Here is a 21,372-nt window from a genome sequence, read left to right on the forward strand (position 1 = left end):
CCCAAAGGTAAAACCTGCTTCAAAGCATTTTCAGGGGAACATTAAAGAAAAGGAAGTTGTAACACTGACTGCCATTATTTTATCTCGGACTTTGCCGCAATTAAAAAGAATATAAAACGCTGCTGCTGCCCCGGACAGTTACTTTTGGATTTTTAGCCCTGGCAAAACACAGGCTAGGACTCCTTGTGTCAGAGCAAGGGCCTCCACACATTGTCCCCGCATTACGCTTTTTGATCCTGTTAAAAAATGTTACCCTGTGCAGCTCCACGCATCAAAGGAACGCTTGTACACACTGGGATCTGTTTCAGCCCTTAGGCAACAAGACCAAAAGACCCTTCTCATAAATTCTAATTCAAAAGTTTTTAGTTATCAAGAGGAAGTTTCCAATTGCTCTCTCACATGTGGGAAAATATGTAAGCTACTGAGAGGACCTTTTGTCTGCGAATTTAATGGGGGCAATTTGCAAGGGGGAGTGCAAAGGTTCTAATATGCAGTGTGCACAGACAGTAAGCAGGCACATACTTGGTATTTAATGAAGTTCCATGAATCATTAGCCATACAATAACCATTGGGTTCTATAAATCACCTGCAAAGATTTTTTCTTTTTCTTTTTTTTTTTTTTAGGCCAATAAGTTGAGCAGCAGAGTGGAGCACCTCAAGGAGACCAGGAAGCAGGAGGAGGAAGGAAAAGAAAAAGATAAAAGAGGGGCACGTGAAGTGTTATCTCTTAGCTGGCCTGCCAACCTAAAATTAAATCCTGTTGGTTTAACTTGTTGACTTTACAGGAAAACAAGGCAATAAAATGAAACTTCTCCTAATAAAACCCACTATGATTTGCAATAGGAAAACGTAGCTGGAAGATCACATGTATTTCAGACAACTGAACTGGAAAACATGCGTGAGGAATAGTTCAAATTTTTTTGGTCTTTTTCTGTATTAATTCACTCTCCTGATGAAACATCCCTTCGGGCATTCCTTTCATTTAAAAACATCAAACCCTACTGGTACAGCTAAATAAAAGTTTAATTCTTTGCAATTATCAAAACCAAGTAAATCTTACTTGCAAGGCAGACTCTCATAAGTGGAATTTTTTATACTGCAGAACATTCTAGCAACATACAGCTCTGTACCTAACCTGAAAAGACCAGATTTTGGCTGTAATTATGCAAGGCACAAACTTCATACCATGTGATTAAAAGGCAGAATGGTCACAATCCTCTCCTGAAAAATGCAAAATTCATTTTAGCTGGTCAGCAGGCCAGACAGCAGATTCTCTCACTTGTTCAAGTCCCTGCTCGATCTCCCTAAAGCAGAGCAGTGACATCTCACTCTTTCTGTATTCACATATATTCTGAGATGCCACACAGTAAAAAAAGTCCCTAGGTTAATTTACTTTTATTTTCAGACACAGAAAGAGATCGCATCAGCACCAGCAATGCCATGGACTAGGACAAAGAACAAAAATCCAATATTTGGGACCGATGCTGTGCCTTGTTCACCTCAGAAAACTTTCAAACTAGGAGCCAATTCCCACCCAGTGGAAGGAGAGTGGAAATAACATTTTACCCTGTCGCTTTCCTTTGCTCATCAGTGAAAGTCAGAGCCTGAGCCGCTCAGCCTAACACACCACAGCCCTCCCCAGCTAACAGGAGAAATTAAAAGCGAGGCACAACTCTGCAGCTCCAGCTGAACTCCCACACTTTGGCTGCTTTTCCCCTCTCGCTCCCCCCTGGAGATGGGTTATAAAATGCAAAGGGCAGCAATCAGTCCCCGAGGTGGCATCCTGCGTGCCTGGCCCGAAGCGTGCTGCTGGCTGAGATGAAAGGAGGTGGCAGCGCGCTGCTAATGCATTTCCCTTTAAATCCCACCCCTGCCCGCCAGGATATCCCCGGGTTTCCAGCCAGTGCCTAATGATCATTTGTCCCCGCGGCAGTAAAAGCGCCACACAGCACACCGGCCTGGCCCTGCCCAGAGAGGCCCCGCACTAAAACAGCGGGGAGGGTGCAGGTAAAGAATCCACATAAATTAGCGGAGCGGTTTGTCCGCAGTGCCTGTGCCGGCATCCAGGCTCGGTTTCAGTTTCCCATCCAATCCATCATGTCAGGAACCAGAGCGGGCCTGAAGCAGGCAAAGATGGGAACTGGAAGGCAAAACTGAGAGGAGGGAGGCTAAAAGAGAGATGCTGCCATAACCATCTCAAGACACGCCACAAGACATAAAAGGGCCTTTTACTGTGACTCCTCTCCATCGTGAAAGTGATATGGCCAGCAATAAAACAACAAACCCACCAGTGTGATCCCTGAGCTGAGAGCGATGTAAAAAGCTTGGCTTGAAAGAATAATTACCCAATTTTAATTCACACAAGATATTTCAAGTTAAAATGTAAAAATAGCATAACCACGCCTGCAAACACTTTTTATGGTGCAGCTGCAAAGAAGTGATTGCTATGCAAACTCAATTTCTTTACAACTTTAAATAGCTATAATTCATCAACACAATTGCTATTTTTCCATCTTGAAGTTGATTCCCTGAAAATGATGCCCATTGAGGAAAGAAAGCTTTCTTCTTGGGCAGCTTTTAAAGTTGATATTCAAAGCTGAACTTTAACCTGAGGGAAATAACTATTTCATTGACTCTGGGACAGTGGGGAGGGAAGGAAGGTCTGAAAGGAGGGGAAATATTTGAATCGAATACAACATCACACAAATTGAAAGTTCACAGTATTTTCACATGAATTTTGATGGAAAATATTGAGCAGCTTTACCCAGCCCTAGTTCTATCCACAAGTCAGTCTGTCTCATCTTGTGATAATCCTTTCTCCTTTCACTGAAAGAAGGGGCACTTAATCACTTAGTGCAGATAGATTGCCAGGAGCTTTAATTAAAACAACTTATTTTAAGTGATCTTGAACAAGAGGTAAATGTATTTATTGTTCTAACGTTTGGAGTGGGACAGGGGAGAGAGGAGGAATAACAACCTCTTGGTCCTCGGGATCGGGTTGCTCCTTTTATGAGCCATACGGTAGTGATTAGGAAGCTTAGTCCCTAAAAGTTTGCAGTCCTGCTCTCAAGCACACTGTGGGGATTGTTTTCCCATGTTTCGGAGCCTCTGCTCCCCAACATCAGTGCAGAAGGCAGCAGTGAAAACGCTGACAGCCAAAGGCACGGGCAGGGCCGTGCCAGTCCTGGGCAGAGCTTCCTCATCCTGCTGTCCCCCAGGAAGGTGTGTGGGCTCTCCCATGACTTTCTAGACTCATGACCTGAGAGAATACCCTCACATCCAAACACTTCCAGCTGCCAAGGGGAATGCTGATCCTTCCCCAAACATCTTCAGTCCTTACTCACGTGCAAGCAAGTATAGAACAGAACAGGATTTTTTTTTCTCTTAAAAGACAGAAAAGCAGAACTCACAAGTTCAACTAGCAGCTGTGTCTTGACATACACAGAAATAAGATGATCCCTATTACCCTAGATAGATAGACAGACAGATAGACAGATAAGACAGAGTGGATTTACATTATATATATAAGTGGATTTTCCCCCGTGTTTCCAGGCTAAGAAGTCATGATTTATTAACATACATTCATTTATTGAAAGTATTTCAGTGCTGTGCCTGGGATGTTTAAGGGGTGTATTTGTTTTGGGAAATGAATAAAGGAACATACACAGCTTCCTCCCTGGGAGAACTTCAGCTGGGATGGTTGGATGAAACATGGGCCTCAAAGCAGTCACTTGAAAGATTCCTACTGATTTCACTGGGTTTTGCCTTGTTAACTCATCTGGATGCTTCACTTATTGCCAGTTCTACTGTGATAATCCTTGCAGATGAATGGAGGTGCTCCATTTGCGGTTTAATTTGCAGTTGTAGCGTTTAATAGCACGGCAACACAGTAGCTGGAGCTAGATTCAGTGTCTGAGTCAGTTAAACCTTAATTTAAACACTTAACCACGGTGTATTTTGAGCGTGGGCCAAGTCTTGTTCATGCTGAAATTATATGACACGAGCCGTGCTAAGGTGTCAGCTCGAGCTACGCGCCAGAAGGCAGCGGGGCGTGAGGAGAGCCTGGGCTCATGCTGGGCCTTAGGCTGAGCTCAGCTCCGAGCCTGCCTGGGGACACCAGTCCCTGTGGGCAACCCAGGCAGCCGTGGGGCCAGTGGGCCAGCAGGGCGTGTAGGTGATGCCTTGGGAAGGCTGAGCTGGAACAGAGACTGGGCAGAGCCAGAGAATAAAGCAGGGATTTATTGAAAGGCCTTTAGGGTACATCTTGGGCAGGACAAGAGCCTGGCCAGGGCTACACCCAACGTGGACTAAGAAGGGTCACAAAACGGCTGAAGGATCACGAGATCTTACATTTTTGTAAGTTTTGGTCAATCTGCATATTGGGGTTTAATTGTCCAATTCCAGCTCCAGGCTGTGAGGTCCCATCCTTCCTGTTCCTCCCTCCAGCCCACCCTTGTTTGTGCTTTTGGCTGAGAGCTGTCCCTGGTGTGCAGCAGGAAAAGGATTTGTTCTGTGTCCCTGCTGTGTGCAGAGCTCAGCAGCACTGACTGTGAGCTCAGAGCTGCACCCCTGGGCAGCACAGAACCTGAAATACAGCAAAGATAAAACATGAGGCATCACAGGGCCTTGCCGATCCCTCTGCCGGTGTGTGCCGGGCCCGGAGCGCAGGGCCTGCCGTGCCCTGCCGGGATGTCTGTCCCGGCTGTTCCCTTACAGCTCCTGTGGGATCCCCAGGCTGCCAGCGTGGCTGCAAAGCGCTGTGCGGGGAGAAGCCCCAGCAGGGCACACCCCCCTGCCCAGGTGGCAACCTGGTGCCACTCCAAGCAGGGACACCAGCTTTCGGCCATCTCCCACTTATCGCCCTTTTCGCATGGGTCCGAGATAAAAGGGGCGCTTCAGAGCCAGGAGAAGTTAAAGGTTTGTCTTAAAAATTGACTGTCGGGCTTGAAAATTATGGGGCTTGACAGATGGAGGATGAAAGGCTGCAACAGAAGAAAAACATAGGCCACCACCCTTGACACCGCTGACCACCCCGTTGCTGACAGCTTCTTCCCACAGCCCCGCTCTCTAAAGCACTTCCCTCTTTAAGGAAATGTATCAGAACACAGGAGTTTATCTGCCCTGACCTCTAGCCCCAAACTGAACCCTCTTTCATGTTAATTCTCTTCACAAAACCCACGGCGTGTAAGGTCCCCGCGGTGCTCTGCCTTATTTGGTTCTCATTATTTGGTGGTGGTGGTTGTTGCTGTTATCCTACAGCAGTTAAGCTCTGATCAAGAAATTCTGAAAGCACAATAAATATGATGCCAGGTTTGCTATTTTCCACAGGTTTCAGGTGGGGAGCACAAGCCAAGTGCTGTTATTAGAGAAGCTTTTAAGAAATAAGAACAGAGGAGAATTTTAGTATCGAAAGGTTTAAAATCAAGACAAAAGAACAAACTTCTACAACAGGAAGACTGACGAGATTCCCCTCCTATATTTGGGTGGCACCTTTCCACAGTTACAGCTTCATAGTTCAGAAACAAAGAATTTCAGGGCCTGATCCTCTGGCACAAATATCACAAATCACAATCTGTCTATTCAGCTTAGGTTCCCCAAAACAAGGCAGGCATTACGAAAATGAGCTGAAATGAGGGAAATATTATATTCACACAGATAGTAAGAGCTGGGATCATTTTTCCAGCAGACCACAAGGACTCCAATGATGAAATACTTTAACCCCTTTCCATTCTTTGGCTGAACAAAATAACAGTCTGAACAAGACCCCAAAACTTTACAAGGCAACTTAAAAAGGATGCTGTAGTGTAATTTAAAGTTCATCTAGCAGTTCTCCTGACAATTTAAGTGAAGTCACAGCACAGCTGGAGAAAATTCATTCTTAAATACAAATGAATGAATGAATGCTTCTAAGTGTTGTTTTTTTTGGTTTTTTTTTTCCCCAGAGCTGAATTTCTGCAGATGATTTTCCTCTGTTGCTGACACTTAGAAGACACACAGTAATATGGGAGAGGAGGGGAGGGACCCTCACACTGAACAGGAAGAACTGAAATAATAATGAAGATACCAGACTGTAACACAGGAAAGGAGAATGTCATTCCTGGCTTTGCCCTAGTTTTCTGTGTGACCCGGAGCTACTCCTCAAAGGGACTGGGAGCAGTAGCTGGCCCCGTGGGAAGAAGCCACAAGCACGACCTGCACAGAGCCTGGGCTGAATTAAACATCTCAGTCTTCCTGAAATAGCCTGGGGGCCACTGGCAATTGTGATGTGCTGGACAGGGAAGCATTTTAAACCCAAATTTTGAGGAGGTTGGGGTCTAGAAATCCCTCTCCGAGCTGCACTGAACAGATGTCAGCCCAGGATGTTTGCCCAAAACCTTCTCCCAAATATATACAGCTACATTTCTTCCTATCAAAAACCAAAACAAACAAAGCGTAAAGCAAGCAATAACAGAAAACAGAGCAGAATTTACTCTCACAGTCCAGACAGATGATTCGGCTGAGCTAATCTAAAGCATCCCTACTGCCAGAAGGGGACAATTCTCCCTTTACTCCTTCCTCCTTATTTCCTCTTGCTCCAGTCCCTCCCCTCAGCTCTAAAGCTCATTTGACTGGCTACTGAGAGCCTCAAATCACAAACCCAATGAAAAACCGATCCATCAAAATACAGTTTTCCGCAAGATTAGTGGGTTAAAGACTCAGCATGTGCTCAGAGGAAAGCAGGAGCTGCATGAGACAGTGACTGGGCTCAGGGCTGGAGAGGGAGGGAGCACACGGCTGTTGAGAAGTTAACCTGTGCCTCTGATACAGGAGATGCAAGCCAGATTTTATTCCCACCTTTAACTAATGTTCTTCAGACCCAGGAATACACATAAGGGAACAAGGCTCCTATTCTTTCATTTTTACTGCATTTTCTTCGAGGCCCAGTGCCAACACACTCCTGTCACTCTCCAACTGCCCTGCACCAATCAAGGGAGAAGCTGTCACACTGCACATGGGAACATCAGTGATTTTAAGTGCAGGAGATAATAAAAACGAGGCACCAGTGGCAGGAGTAGCTGTCACTGACACTAAGCTGGGAGCCCAGTTCCTCCTCATGACACAATGCCATGGTTTTTATTTCTCACAGGAGCTGATGGAGAAGCTGAGGACCTCAGCTTTCCCATCACAGATGTGTCCAGTTTGATGATCAAAATCCCATCTTGAATCTCTCTCAGTCTCTGCTGGGATAGAGAGAGAACTTCTTCCTGTTATCCAACGATTGCATCTTTTCCAGGCTTTGGAGCAGGGACTGGAACTCCAGCGTGTGCCCCCTCTCCTTCCCCCTCCCCAGTAAATGCCATCACTACAGGGTTACATATGGCTCTTATCTGAAATACATCTCCTGCTTCCCAAATTAAAGCTCAGTGGGGCTATGGGCTGAAGGGACTTAAAACTCTGCAAGCAGTTTAAGTCTGTCTGCAGATCAATAGGGATTTGGAGAACCTAAGTTTTCAGCTGAGGAGGGGACAGAGCCTTTAGGCACCTGGGCTGCCCACCCTGTCAATCTCCCACTTCGTCAGACAACAGAGGAGGAATCTGACTCCTTTGTTTCTCAAAGCAATTATTGTCACTGTGATTTTACACCCTAGAAGGACGCAGTGCTTAAGGAACAACGATTACACGTGCAAAAGGGTGCTTTTCTTTAAAGAACCAGCATAAAAAAAGGTATTGCCCTTCAGCACAACATGGCATTTGGACACAGGACCACCAGGGTGATGGGGCTGTTTTCCCTCTCCATTCATCCATTTTGAAATCCATAAGTTGCTATAAAATGAACAGATGCTATTAACACTTCAGTGGATTTGTGCGGAAACTGTGATTCACCCTCAGCAGCAAGTTAATATAAACACATGAGATTGCCTCCAATCTGCTTCCCAAGCCCTGAGAGGGCTCACAGAGTCAAAAAAGAGATTTTTGCACAAGATTCTTCTGGTTGCACACACAGAATAACTGCCTAATGTAATCATGGGTGCCAGTTGCTTGTAGCTGAACACCAAATGTGGCTTTTGCTGTGGTGTTTGCAGTGGAATAAACGTGAAATAATTGCACCAGGTAGGAATGAAGGTGGAATCCTTCGATCACTGAAGCCTGGAAGAGGTAGACGGTTTTATATCTATATTCAGAGAAATAACTGAGGCATAAGCTCAGCCTGTGTCAGTGAAAGAGTGACACAAATGGCCAGAAATCTCCTGAATCCCAAACACAAGACAATTTCATCACTAGCATTTTCTAAACTGCACAAACCATGGGAAATAAAAAAAAAAAAAAGTAGAAGCTGCTATTCAGGTGGGCACTGGAACAAGAGGATCTTTTCTAAACCATTTCAACTTCTATAATCATTCCAATGCCTAATTTATGCTCTTTAAAGGTGCACTTAGAGGACACCTTTATTTGTGATCAAAGCCTGGGACAGCCCATCAATTTAGTTTAATCCTGGCCCTGCAAAGTTTCCTGCATGGCCTTGGTGAAATGTGACATTATGGTTCAGCCCCCTGCTCCTGAAAATGAGCTTAATAACATCATTTACTCTCTCCTTTGCACCATTCAAATCATTCATGAATTTTTCAGGGTAAGAAAACATCTGCCATATGGCAGCAAGTACCAAAGAGCCCTGTCTTGAACTGCAGGCTCTCTGTGGCACAGAGAACTCTGACTCAGAATAGCTGCTTTGGGCAGGGAGATTTGTTCTGCCACAGAGAATTACCAGGAGTGGAGACAACTGGTCCAAAAATGCAGATGAATGAAAAGCCATTTTTGCTGTATTTGAGAAGATGCTGTTTGAAAAAGGCCTTTTTAGAGGTGCGCTGGATGCTGGGGCTGAAACCAAAAGAAAAAGTTTCTGAAACAGGTGATAGCCTGGTGGCTGAGGCTTCATCTATAATGGTAGAAAACAACAGAGGGAGACTGGAGTCTGGATCACCCATTCCCTAAGTAAGGGGTCCAACAAACACCAGATCATTTCTCAGCACCCTTTTGCCTTTTTCAGTGAAAAAATCCAAGCCATCCTGATTCTTCCTGCTAAAGAAAGGAATATTTTCTGAAGCTTCAGAACTTCGGCAGGACAGAAAAAAACACCTCATCTCCTCCCTTAATTACAACTACAACTCCCTAACACAGTCCAAGCTGAAAATCCCTTGTGTTTGTGCCTGGCTGGAAATATCACAGGTATGAAAAAATTTCACGCAATTATGTGATTCGGGGCACTTCCCAGACTTTTGCTCTTTTCTCTTAATTGTCAGGTTCTGTTCAAATACATGAAGTCTGTAGCTCTTTCCTTTGTGTGAATAGCTTTCTCAATCCCTATACAACTTAATATTCTGTTGCCCTATTAAGCTAGCCATGCAGAAAACGGTTTCTAGCCAAATAATAGGAATAGCAAACGTATGAACTCTATACCTCAATGAGGTGTTAACTTCAAAGCCTTGTTATTTGGGAGTTGGGGCCATTTAAATGCTGACATTATTAGGCAAGGAAGTCTAAGAAACAAGCACTCAGTGGGAGTCAAAGATCTTTTTAAAAAGCATTTTCTTTATGCTCATCACACCCCAATTCATTTAGGATGGGCTCCTGTTCTATGCCTACACGTTTCCTAATTAAGACTTCTTTCCTTGCCACAATGTTTAGGTTGGAAGGAATCTGAGGCTCTCCGTGTACCCCCTTCATGATTGGCATATTTTTTTCTTTCCCCTCTCCCATCTCCCTGGTTGTAATTACATTACAGTGGCTTATCTCTCCATCAAAGGATGGGTAAGTGGTCCCTTTATAAACCTGCTCGGAGCAGCTGTTGGCCAGTCAGGGAACACTGAGGCCTGACCAGAGCTCCACTTTCCCCAAAGGGCTTATCTATATTGTGCCGCATTGAATGCCATGTGAATCGGTGGAGACAAGAACAAATAGCATTCAGCACATGTCAGCTAAGTGCAGTTTTAGCCTGGCCTCATCAGTGTTTAATCATGATTAGCTGACACGCACAGTTTATTGTGGTCTCCACCAGCCAACATATTGTGACCAGTACTACGTCAATTACTCAGTTACCCAAAATCGCATTCAGACACGATGAAATCCTTCCATTTCTGTGGCTTTGTGAAGAGCTGGCAACACAAATTTGGCTCTTTGGGACCTGGGCAGCCAGGGCTCACATCTAGGTTTGGGCCTGACTCCTGTCACAGAGTGATGCAAAGCCTCTGGACTATCCACTGGGTGCCAGCAAGGCACGGCTGCAACACGCGCAGGGATCTCAGCCTGGCTGCAAACTCGGTCTGAGAGCTCAGAGCTGGGAGGTGAGAGCACCACAGGCTTCAGCTGGCAAAGAGGCTGGGGTTTGCTCCTGGTTTCAGGCAGGGAATGCCATTTGTGTCTTACCCACAGCCCAAGGTATTGCAGCTTCCCTGCTGCAAAAGCCACGTTAGCTCTGCAATGCCACACCTGACTGCAGCCTGGGACAGCCCAGGGGGGATGGTGCTAACCTAGGCACTGCCACAAACTGTCTCAGTCCTGCTGGGAGAAAAAGTGGGATTTATATTCTAAACATTATGAAATAATACTCCCTTTCTCCTCACATTCTTGCATTGCTAGCATTTAAGTCAGTTCTGTGCAGATGCACTGAGTGAGCCCCATATTTGCAGCAGCAGCCCCACAGGCTCCTCCTCAGGTCTCATTAGAGATTTCCATTCATCTGTACCAGATCAGCTCCGTGTTTGCCCCATTCAAGCCTAATTCCACCTCCATTCCAAAAGCAATGCACCCCTGGCAAAACACTCTGCTGGTACTAATGGACTCACAATTTTCTGTATACTCAGCATCTTTGTGAGTACATATATATATACAGCTCCATATGCACATCCAGCTCACCAACAATCACCTATTAGTATTTTTTTTTTACTTCTTTGATTTTTTTCTAGCAATCATGCAGATACATGGCACCAGGTAAATGGCAGAAATCATAATATACATTTTTCTGGCCCAAATCACTTGCAGGGACAGTAGGCAGCCGACATCTTTTCAGCTGGAGTCCCCATTCTACTTCTGCATCCAGTAAAGACACAACCAGTGTATGTGTTATCCTTTTTTTTTTTCCAGAAAGGAAAATGTCCTATGGCCCATTCTCCTCCTAGTGCAAAGACAGGAGTTTTGGGAACAAAAGGCATTATTCAGCCCCCAGGAGCAGAACACTGGCATCTATGTTTTATGGACTATTTGAAGCCTGAGATTTTTAGGGGTCAGCAGCCTCCCCAACCCCTGTGCTCACTTTGCTGGCACCCCTTGGGCAGGACAGCTATAACAAGAAGAGTCTTTCTGAAACCTGGGGATCCTCAGGCTCCCCAAAGTGGCAGTGAGTGTGTGCAGGGAAATTCTGAGGCCACATCTGGTGTGAAATGCATTTACCGTAAGCACCCCGACCACACTGAGGCAAGGTTTAAAAGCTACAACATTTTCAGCTAAAGCGCCATGAATCAGTCATCTGCTCTTTACATTTCCTTCCTGACATAGCAGATTGCTGAAATATTCATGTATACATTTTCTTTCCTAATCTTCTTCTTCCTCCCAGCCTGAATCTGAGGAGCAGGGAAGTGTAACATGCAAACCCAGAAGTATTTGTTATATTTGGATGTCTGGCTGTAGCTCTCGGTTGTGGTATCGCTGGATGATTCCAGGCAAAGAGAAGCAAGCTTTGCTCACCAAAGTTAAAATCTGGCACCAGTTCTGCTTTTGCTTATTTTGGTATAAAGCAGGAATTTCTTCTCTTTAGTCAGTAGAGTTGTACCATGAGGGTAAATTAGAGGGGAGGCAACTCAGCATGTAATAAACAGGAGTGAGAAAAGAGAACCCTGCAGGAGGCGAATATGAATTGGGTAATTTGAGAAAAAATAAAATAACCTAAGGCGATAAACTGAAGCTTAAAAAAAAAAAAAAAGACTAGAACTGCCCTTATTCAGTCTAGGACTAGGATGTTTGAAGCCTGGTGAATTCTGCAAACTTTTAATCACCAGGTAAGGAGCCTAAAAAGATTTTCCTGCCAATGTGCTGAGCAACTTCACCCCCCTCTGTCACTGCCTCTCCTGTGCCTGATCCAGGCAGGATCCCTAGACATTGTGCATGGATAAGGTGCCAGTTGTACCAACAGTTTTGGAGAGTAGACATGAGGAAAAGAGCCACGAGATGAACTGAGAAGTACAAAATCAGCAAAGTGCCCTATCAACCTAACAAGGAGAAGATTAGGGGAAAATAAATGTGGGAAACAGAAAAAGCAATTGGCAGATTGTCAACTTCAATGCCATGGGTGTTCCTGGAATTGGAAATGAAACAACACTAGGCTAAAAAGACAAGCCTGCATTTCAGTTATTAAGTATTAGGCCCTGTCTCCTCATCTCAGTATTGACAGCTGGTATATTCTATCAATTATATTATACTGTATTAATTATGTTATATTGTGTCACAGGCTGCCTCTTTTAAATCAGGGTTATGCCAATGTTATTATTTTAGATATTGTCAACTTCTCGACTCTTCTAGCAGAAATGCTAAAATCAGTAAAATATATTGCTCCTAAATATTTCTGACAGGAGCTAATCCAAGGAAGGTCTGTAGTTTGTACTACAAAGTGGGTACCAAAGGTGAGCAGGGAGTGTCATCACATGAAGGATTTCTGGATTTATAAAGCGTGGTTTGATTATTCCTATTTTATAGGGGAGTCACAGGGGCAAAGGGACTGGATTTATCCTATGACTGTGAATGGAGGCTCCAAGAAAGTCCTCGTTAAGCACCTTGTGTCCCTGAAACTCTGCCGGTGCTTTGTCCTCAGCTCAGGCTGCCTCCCAAAAGGTGGAGGGGGGGTCTGAGTGCACTCACCTGAGCTGTGTTTGAAAGGTGCCTGCCCTGCAGCCAGAGCACACCACGAACACATTGACACCACAATGGTTATTCACTCCAGGACTGACCTTACCAAGGAGTACCATTCCATAGTTACAACTGCACCCAAACTATGAGCTGTGGTAGCCAGGCTCACTGGGAGAGTCAAATCAGTTAAAAAAAAAAGGTATATATAAAATAATTATATATATATATATATATATATATATATAATTTAAGGATATGCTTGGCCTTAGTTTTAGGGGCTGTCTCATCCTGGTTTGAACTGATTTCTCCCCCTGCAGAGCCCTATCCCCAACAGTGCCTCCTGTCGTCAAGGGCTGCACCGAGCTGCACTATCAGCAAACCTCCAACCTTTACAAAGGAAAAAGAGAACATGAATTAGCTGGAATAAAAGGCCTTGGCCAGATTGCTTTGTTGGATAAAGCACCTTTGTTGTAAGAATGTGGGAAAGCAGAGTGCAACCACAGCTCATCCAGATTCCTTAGACACACACGCCCAGTGATATGTATTTGTGAATATTTTCCACATTTACATTTGCTAACCAAACTAACCAGTTTTTACTTGTTTAATTACTGCCGAAGAAAGAGGAACTGTCGGTCTTTTAAGAGTTATGCCAAAGCACAGGGAGGGTTCTCTCTGATTCATATGCTGCATGGCTACAGAAACCAAGACCCAGCATCAGGAATGCCAAGCAGTTTAAAAAGCAGCAGTCCAGCTCTATGGCGTATTTTTTAATCTAACTCCCTCATTAAATTAATGTTATTCCTAACTTTCCCAGCAATTTAGCAGCGTATCAGCCATTTTATCAAAACACAAGGAAACAGGAAGACCTTAGGGGGGTAAAAGTATGGGACCTAACAGAGTGTGTGATGCTAATGAAGTTTTATTCCCCTTATTTGCCAAGTGAATCAAAGTCATCCCAGCTCTGACTCTCTCTTTGGCTTCACTGGTACTCGACATTACCACAGGAAGTAGATTAAATAAATACAGATGATTATTTTTTTACCAAAGTGCAAAAAAATCTCTTGTGCTTTGCACAAGGTGACCTATAGGAAGCCTTTCTGAAAATCACCACCACCATTAAAAACCCAAACATCTTCATAGTCCAAAAAAATGTCATGAAACTTGGCAGATGTTGGCCTTTCCATTCCCAGTGAAGATGGAAACAAGCTGGTGGAAGTGTAAGGTGAGGATGCCAGCTACCTCCTCTACAGATCCAAAAACTGGTCCTACATCTCACAGGAAGATGAGGGACATGATATACAACAAGAGAGAAAATTTGGGGTAACATTCCATGGACATTTGAGTGGGTTAGCATCAGGATGGAAAATGTGCTCTAATAAAGCCCCGTAACACTATTACCATAATGACACCTGCACCTGGCTTGGGGAGGATTTACACCAGCTCGTAGGGAGACACACAGGGAAGCAGACACTTGTGGCTGCACAGGAATGCAGTGTTCAGCCTTGAGGTGCATTTGCAGGTGATCCTGAACCCTTCCAGGGGCCTGAAATTTCCGCCCATCTGTATTGTCCCCACGCTTCTTATGTCTGTGTGTTACTAAATTACAGGATTTGACCTCCCTGCTCAGTCTTCTCATCTGCAAATTGCAAAGAGCAATATTTACCTTTCTTGCAGAAAAGGATTTTAGAATTAGAGAGGTGAGAGTGCTGCCTCTCACCTTGGAAAAACCCCAGAGAGATGCACAAAAAAAAGTCAGGGTTTTGATGCAGGATGGCCACTACTCCATGCACTGTGGAATGAAGGAATTGTGGGCAGGAAAAGGTAGACACTTCTCCTGGGACCTACAGAGGGGCTGTCTAAACCTGGAGACTTCACATCTAGAACCACACATATGATACCCCTTTATAAACTCTCCTGCAATTTACTTGTCACAGTATCCAAGACAGGTAAATTAACTTAATTACAACCATCACACACTCGAGAAAACTGGGACACAGCAAAGAAGCAGCTCATTGTCACCACTGGCCCTACAGCCCAGACCTTTCTGATGGGTAAATCACTTGTCAGAAAACACCACATCCAGTTTTAGTTTCCTAACACAGGATCCAACCCATCACCTTGAGATTAGCCAAGTGTTCCTGAGGTTATTCCGAGGTAAAGCAGGGTTTGTTGTATTTGCTTTGAGTGAAATGACACTGCTGAAATGGTGTTGAAGAGAGAAGGGTTTAGTTCTACCCATCTTGCACCTTGCAAGTTCAAGCAGCCAGTCTAGACAGTGTGTTTTATGCTGTGCTGACATGTATACAGAGGAACAGCTGAAGCCAGGGGCCTCATAGCCACGATTTGAGCAGGAACAAGAAGGATATTGTGCAGGTATGTCTGTTGTATCCTCAGATATGCTGGTGGGGCCAGGAGGAGTTTCCCAGGGCCGGGTTCTAAATGCAGTTGTGCCCAAAGGCAAAGTGACTCCCCTGGACTCAGTTATCCCCTTGGAGTGTCCCCTTAGAGACCACACAATGTTGTCCCAGTTGTGCCCACAGCCAGGCAGTGCCTGTGCCCAGCACAATGTGATTCATTGCTGTGGTAAATGCAGTTTTTCACTTGTTGTTTAGGAGACAAGTGATAAATTCACAGCTGGGGAATACACAGCAACAAGTGAAGGCACAGACAAACCAACATGAGAGAAGCAAAACGAGTTTTGAAAGTGACTTTTGCTTAATAACAGCTCCCACCCAACAGAAAAACTGCACTGTCAGTGCTGAGGAGCGATTAGGGAAAACTTGCATCACCACAAAGGTTGTCCCAAAGAAAACTGCTTTCTAGGGAACTGCAGAGAAGAATCCAGTCCTTTTTCTGCCCTGAGCATATCAGGTTTTGAGGATTTTGTGCAAGGCTTGAAACAATTGCCAATGCTAAATGTTAACAAGGCTTTCAGAGAGTCCTGGGATGTTGGGATGTAAAGACCGAAGGAGATCCGTTTATACAAGCAAAATGGATATTTAAATAGAAAGCAGCCACCATCAAATATGTTTTTAAAAATGCTGTTTTGGTTAATGCAACATACTGTACTTCTGCCAACAAAGGCAGTTTCTGATCAGGACATGCCGTGCTTTCCTCTGGAGATTTTGCAGGCAGGGTGGTCTTCCATGAGGGAGGGGAGAGGGTTTAGTTAACATTACACATCCTTCATCCATGCAGGCTGGTAAATGTAAGGCCTTGCAGCTGTGCAGTTTGTCACCAAAAACCAAACTGAGAGGAGTCTGAATGCAGGAGAACGACGGGAACATGACCCAGTCACTCTCAGCACCTTTGATTGTCCCCCTCCAAAATAAAGCAACCTCTCCTGCACTGGTGCAGCCTCGGCCTTTAGGGAGAATGGTCAGATGGTAAAGACAGGGGTAAAAAGAGACAGTGCAAAAATACCCTAATAAGTGATTTATTGTTTTCCCACAGGCTACAAAAGAAGCCTGCAGTCCTTTATGCTACGTGAAGTTTATTTTGATAGGAAAAAGCTTTGGCACTGGAAGGAGACTGCACTTGGCACCACAGAGCTCTAAATCCACTCTGGAGGTAGGAGCTGCTCTAAAGACCTCAGCTCCCCTTGTCTTTACAGATGCCTGCAGAAACTGCCCTGTGCAAAGGACGGATGTAGCTGGCAAATCAAGGGGCTTTCAGTGGGATAACATATTGCTTCCATTTAACAAAGCATCCTCCACCAGTGCATGTTTAAACCCACAGAGACCTGAGCACAGGCTTAAAGCTAAACATATGCTCAAGTCTTTTCCTGAAACAGATACATGAGAGGAAACACTGATCAGCTGGAATATGGGATTCATTCTCCGGTTCATCCCCTCTTTTCCTCCTACAATTTCCAGAGTTTGAAATGTAAAGAATCCATCTAAGTTCACAGGGACATGTTTATGTAATTATATGTATATAGCAGGTACAAAGAGCCCATTTAAATATCATAAAAATGATGGTCACCTCCCAGGCTAAACAATTTACTAAGATCACTTGTTTTTCAATTGGCAGATCTTCAAAAAAATCTGCAAGCTGCAAATTTTGTGTCTCTCTTTGAGAGGTGAGGCAAAGTAATCAAGCCATACTATCTGACAGGTACTAATTCCAAGAAAATAGATACTGCACCAATCATCCATATAATTAACACTGCTGTTATTATTATTATTCAGTGTTTTCTATCCTGTGCAAAGCAAACATTTGAAACAGAGCATGGATATAAGATTATACCATTAGAACCATTCTCCTTTACTTCTGTGATTAAGATTAGAAAGACTTGGGAAATCCGTTTATCGGATTTCTTAAATTCCAAAAGTTGTAGCTGTAAAAATTCAGCTCTGGCAAAAAGGAATCACTTAGGAAAAGATGCCATCATTTTTCCTAATCTCAGCCAAAGCTTATTCTGAAAGATTTTCCACTGAAATCAATGGGATTGTTCACCAAGTCGAGTCTTTCAGCATACATACAAGCGAAAGAATGCGGCACGCAATTTTGAGGCATTTTCCTACTCCCTTATTCCCAAGTTACAATACACTCAAGATGGCCACATCAGTTTGCAGGCTCACAGCTTGCAGTACTGCTCCAAAAGCACATTCCCAGCTCAGATGGCATCACCACAAAGTGGGAACAGCACACGGGTGAGCACCCCGAAGAGGACGCACAGCCCAGGCCGTGGCTACTTCCAGTTAGGAACTGGTGACCAGTTTTACTTCTATTTGTGACCATTTTACTTCCCTTTTTCACCACTGTGACCATTTATTTCCATTTGTGACCAATGAATTCCAGCCAGGAATTTGCGACCTGTCACATTCCTGCAGAGGTAGTGCCACCATCCCTCTTCCCCTCCACTTCCTCGGATTCGCCGCGCCTTTTGGCAGAGAGCTGGAGGTTTCAGGGCATGAGGAAGTGGTTGGGATGGACAGGGAGGGTAACCTGGAATACACAGCCCCATTCCAAGCTAGGATGACCCCATTGAAGGCTGAGGCACCCCTGCAATGTACACACAGTAAGGATTTGTAGTTTTTACACAACAGCAGGACCACCAGGGTTATAAACCAAGCGCTCATCAGTAACACCGTGATTTTGCTCATTTAATTCAGCCTAATTCAGTTCCTTCATGGCAGCCTCTGAGACATGATGCAATCCTATTTTCTAGCTCCCATTCACCTCAGCTCCATGAGATACATCAGGCTCATGCCACAGCGACTTCCACAATCCACACTTGGCTCTTTGCACCTCTGCTCACTCAGATCTGTCAGATCATTACTCTGCAGGTGTATATTCTACACACAGGACAGAAAAGCCCAAAATCTCATCACTGCACAAGAGTAACCTGCTTTTGGACTTTTATCAGGCATATATTTATACCAGATGGCCTACTTAACACCATAAACCACAAAAATCTATCTTGAATTTCTTTACAAAACACCTAAATTGCTGGGGCTTGCACCAAGCAGTCGGTCCCAAAACGGTGAAATTAAACAACTGCAAAATCTATGTTACAAAAATAACCTGTGGAAGTACCAGCTTTGGAAGAATGGTACCAGAATGGAAGAATGGAATACTGGAGAAATGAGGCACAGCTACAACCTGCTCACCTTGTACAGTCTGGATGAAGCAGTTGTGTCAACACTCAAAAAGAACGTGTTCATTACAATTTCCTGGAGGAAAACCCTCAGACTGCTACAGAAAACACCGAGATTTTGGGACACTCATCCAAAGCACACGATAGAGGGTATGAAGAGATGTCACAGCAAAGAAAAGTTGTGCTTGGAAATTCTTGATATTCTACAAGCCCCAACCAGATACTCACAAAAACAGAGGAGGAACTCAAAGGAAGAAGCAAGTCACGCTTAACAACAGATCTTTGGTACTTAATAAACTATTAGCTTTTGAAATATATACATCTTCTGCACATATTTACATATTTCATGAGGCACAGATATTTAGCATACAGGTCTTTCTGTTTGTTTTGATATTTTTTTTCCCAAAACAGTATGTCAGAAAACTCAATTGAGTACGTGGTTTCTGCAATAAAAATTTCACCTCTGAGTTGTATATTGAAGAGAACAAAAGAACTAGGAAATCTGACTCTCTGACTTTCTGAGACTACTGTCATTACTAAATGAATGAAGTAATTTTGTGATGAAAATCATTCTTAGAAGAAAAACCCCCAAATATTAATATCTCCTACTTTTTAGTAGGAATGGGTAACGTCAAATTTCTGCTGCACTGACTGCTCTGAAATACCAATGTAAATTGATAAAATCAACCCAAACTGATCTGTTTTGGTTCCCCTCTTTTGGGGTGTTTTTTTTTTTGTTTGTTTGTTTTTTGTTTTGTTGGGTTTTTTTTTTTTTTTTTTTTTGAGAGGGTGGAATTTTTTTTTGCTTTTTTCCTGACTCATGAAAGACACCAGACAGTGATGTGGATGATGTGGTGAAAGCTCAGAAGAAAAAAAAAAATCTACTTAAGTCAAGGAATAGGGGAAGTGGTCACTCTGCGAGGTCATTTTCCTGTGAGCCTCTGTGACAGCTGGAGAAAATTAACCAAAATATCTGCATTCCAGAGAGGTATAAAAAGAAGAAAGAGAGGGAGGGGAGGGGGTCAAATGTCTTGTGGAAACCTGTAGGAACAGCAATGGCATTTTCTATATGGGCTTGCTCAATCTGGTTTCCTGACCAAATTCTACAAAAAGAGGAGGGGATTTTTCAAGTCTCAGAGGGTAGTCAGGCAGCCAGCTCCCCTAAAAGTCAGCAGGACATTCATTAAACTCGAGCAGATTAGCTGCATTGGATCTTTGCTCTGATGCTGGCACAGGACCACACAGCAATCTTACTCCTAACACTTTATTACCATTTAAAGCCTTACAGGTCAGTCACACTTCCAGAGTGGGAGAGCTTGGAAGACAGCAGTAACACCAAGGTAATCAGATGAGTTCCTTGGTTTCCATGGTTATATCTCAAGGAAATAGCCAGTGAATGTCAATATTGTTTCTATACAATTTCTGAATCCCCAGCATTGCTTTTGTTTCGCCATAAAATAAAAACCAAAATTTTTCCAACATTTAAAAATTGAATTTGTATTCTTTTAAAAAACCCCACAGGTTTTCATGTCATATTTCTCCCAGGCTAGAACCAAAACTGAACTTTAAAGCCTGAATCCTGTCAAAATTAGTGAGTTTTTGGCTCAAAAACTCTCTCATTTTGACTCTGCCACAGTTGAATATTAATTGAAACTGGATGTTCCTACCTTTGGAGCACTTCCATCCCTGTGGATCCTCTGATCATTTCAGACTACTCTGCAAAGAAAAAGAACAGAAAACTAAGTCTCTCTGAGGTGAAGCAGCTTGCTGTTGTAATTTCATGCAATGAAATCAATCAATGCAAGAGGGATTCTGAGGCAACAAAACTCTGCAGTCCCTCTGCAGACCCAGGCTCAGGCACTCCCTCAGTGGGGGCAAGACAGACAGGAGGACACAGGCAGGATCCAGGAGGTGACATCCATTAATTAAAGGGGCTCAAAGGCAGAATTAAGGTATTTTTTCAGACTCACAGGCATTACAGTTGAGGTGAGGATTTCAAAACAACACAGCTCTCATGTGAGGAACTAAATTTTACAATCCAGTCTATATCTGTGACCTCCCACTGCAAGAGACAGAGCCAGATTTCCCTCTGGAAAATTCATCTGCCTCTTGAGGGGTTTTTTGGGAAGATGAGCCTTCCCAAAAGCCCTGTGCTAAAACCATAAGCCCTTCTAAAATAGCTGAAAAAAGGCAGAAAGACAAACAAATGCTACAGAGACCTTTGAGACATCACAACCCATAGCAGATTATCTACAAGTGGAGAAGCAGCTACTCCACATCTGCAGCCAGGCTGTGCATTGTGGTGAGAGCTGGACATTCCCTGCTCACTGCTGGTTTCACATTCATTACACCCAGCATAAACCAGCATGACTCTCAGTTAGCAACAGCAGGATCTGCAGAGAAAGTTGCAGAAGGATTTCACGTGGTCTCCAAAACCTAAGTCAGCAACAGTGTGTTCTTTCCATTGCAAAACACCACCAAGTGTTTCTTCCTCACAGCTTTGTTTGAAGTCTCTGTCCACAGCTATCACAATGTCACTGCTCTTCATTAAACCTCATTTTCTCAGGCAGTTTATCTATTTTGTGGGGTGAAAAGAAAACACTGTCTGATTAGGGAATACAGATGTGTTTGCTTTAGTTTTCTAAAAATTTATTTGGATTTGCCCATTCTCTCTTTTCCTTTCTCCATGAGATGACAAATAGCTGTGAAGGAAATAAGAGAGCTCCAAAAGGAGAATAAAAATAAAAGGATGTGGAAATTTGCATTACTAACTCCACTTAATGCTAACCTCATGTTGTGTTTGGAGTCTGATATAGATATTGTCCAGGTAGCTACAAAAATTTCCCTGATTATTTAGAGAACAGATAATGGTTTAAAATAAGCATTAGATGGTCCAA

At 43.8% G+C, this 21,372-nt stretch overlaps 1 protein-coding gene across 2 annotated transcripts in view; it reads right to left on the reverse strand.

Moving 5' to 3' along the window:
• The window catches only part of CCND1 (cyclin D1), a 156,523-nt gene extending 135,371 nt beyond the window's left edge, over positions 1–21,152 (reverse strand). Inside the window, exon 1 of one of the 2 annotated variants that reach the window (XM_063397535.1) lies at positions 20,143–21,152. The gene's annotated coding sequence lies outside the window, so the exon portion shown is untranslated. The remainder of the gene's footprint in view (positions 1–20,142) is intronic. The other variant, XM_063397537.1, reaches the window with a different exon arrangement.
• Positions 21,153–21,372: the final 220 nt, after the last annotated feature.

The sequence above is a fragment of the Prinia subflava genome, chromosome 5 (genome assembly GCF_021018805.1).
Source record: "Prinia subflava isolate CZ2003 ecotype Zambia chromosome 5, Cam_Psub_1.2, whole genome shotgun sequence".
Lineage (NCBI taxonomy): Eukaryota > Metazoa > Chordata > Aves > Passeriformes > Cisticolidae > Prinia > Prinia subflava.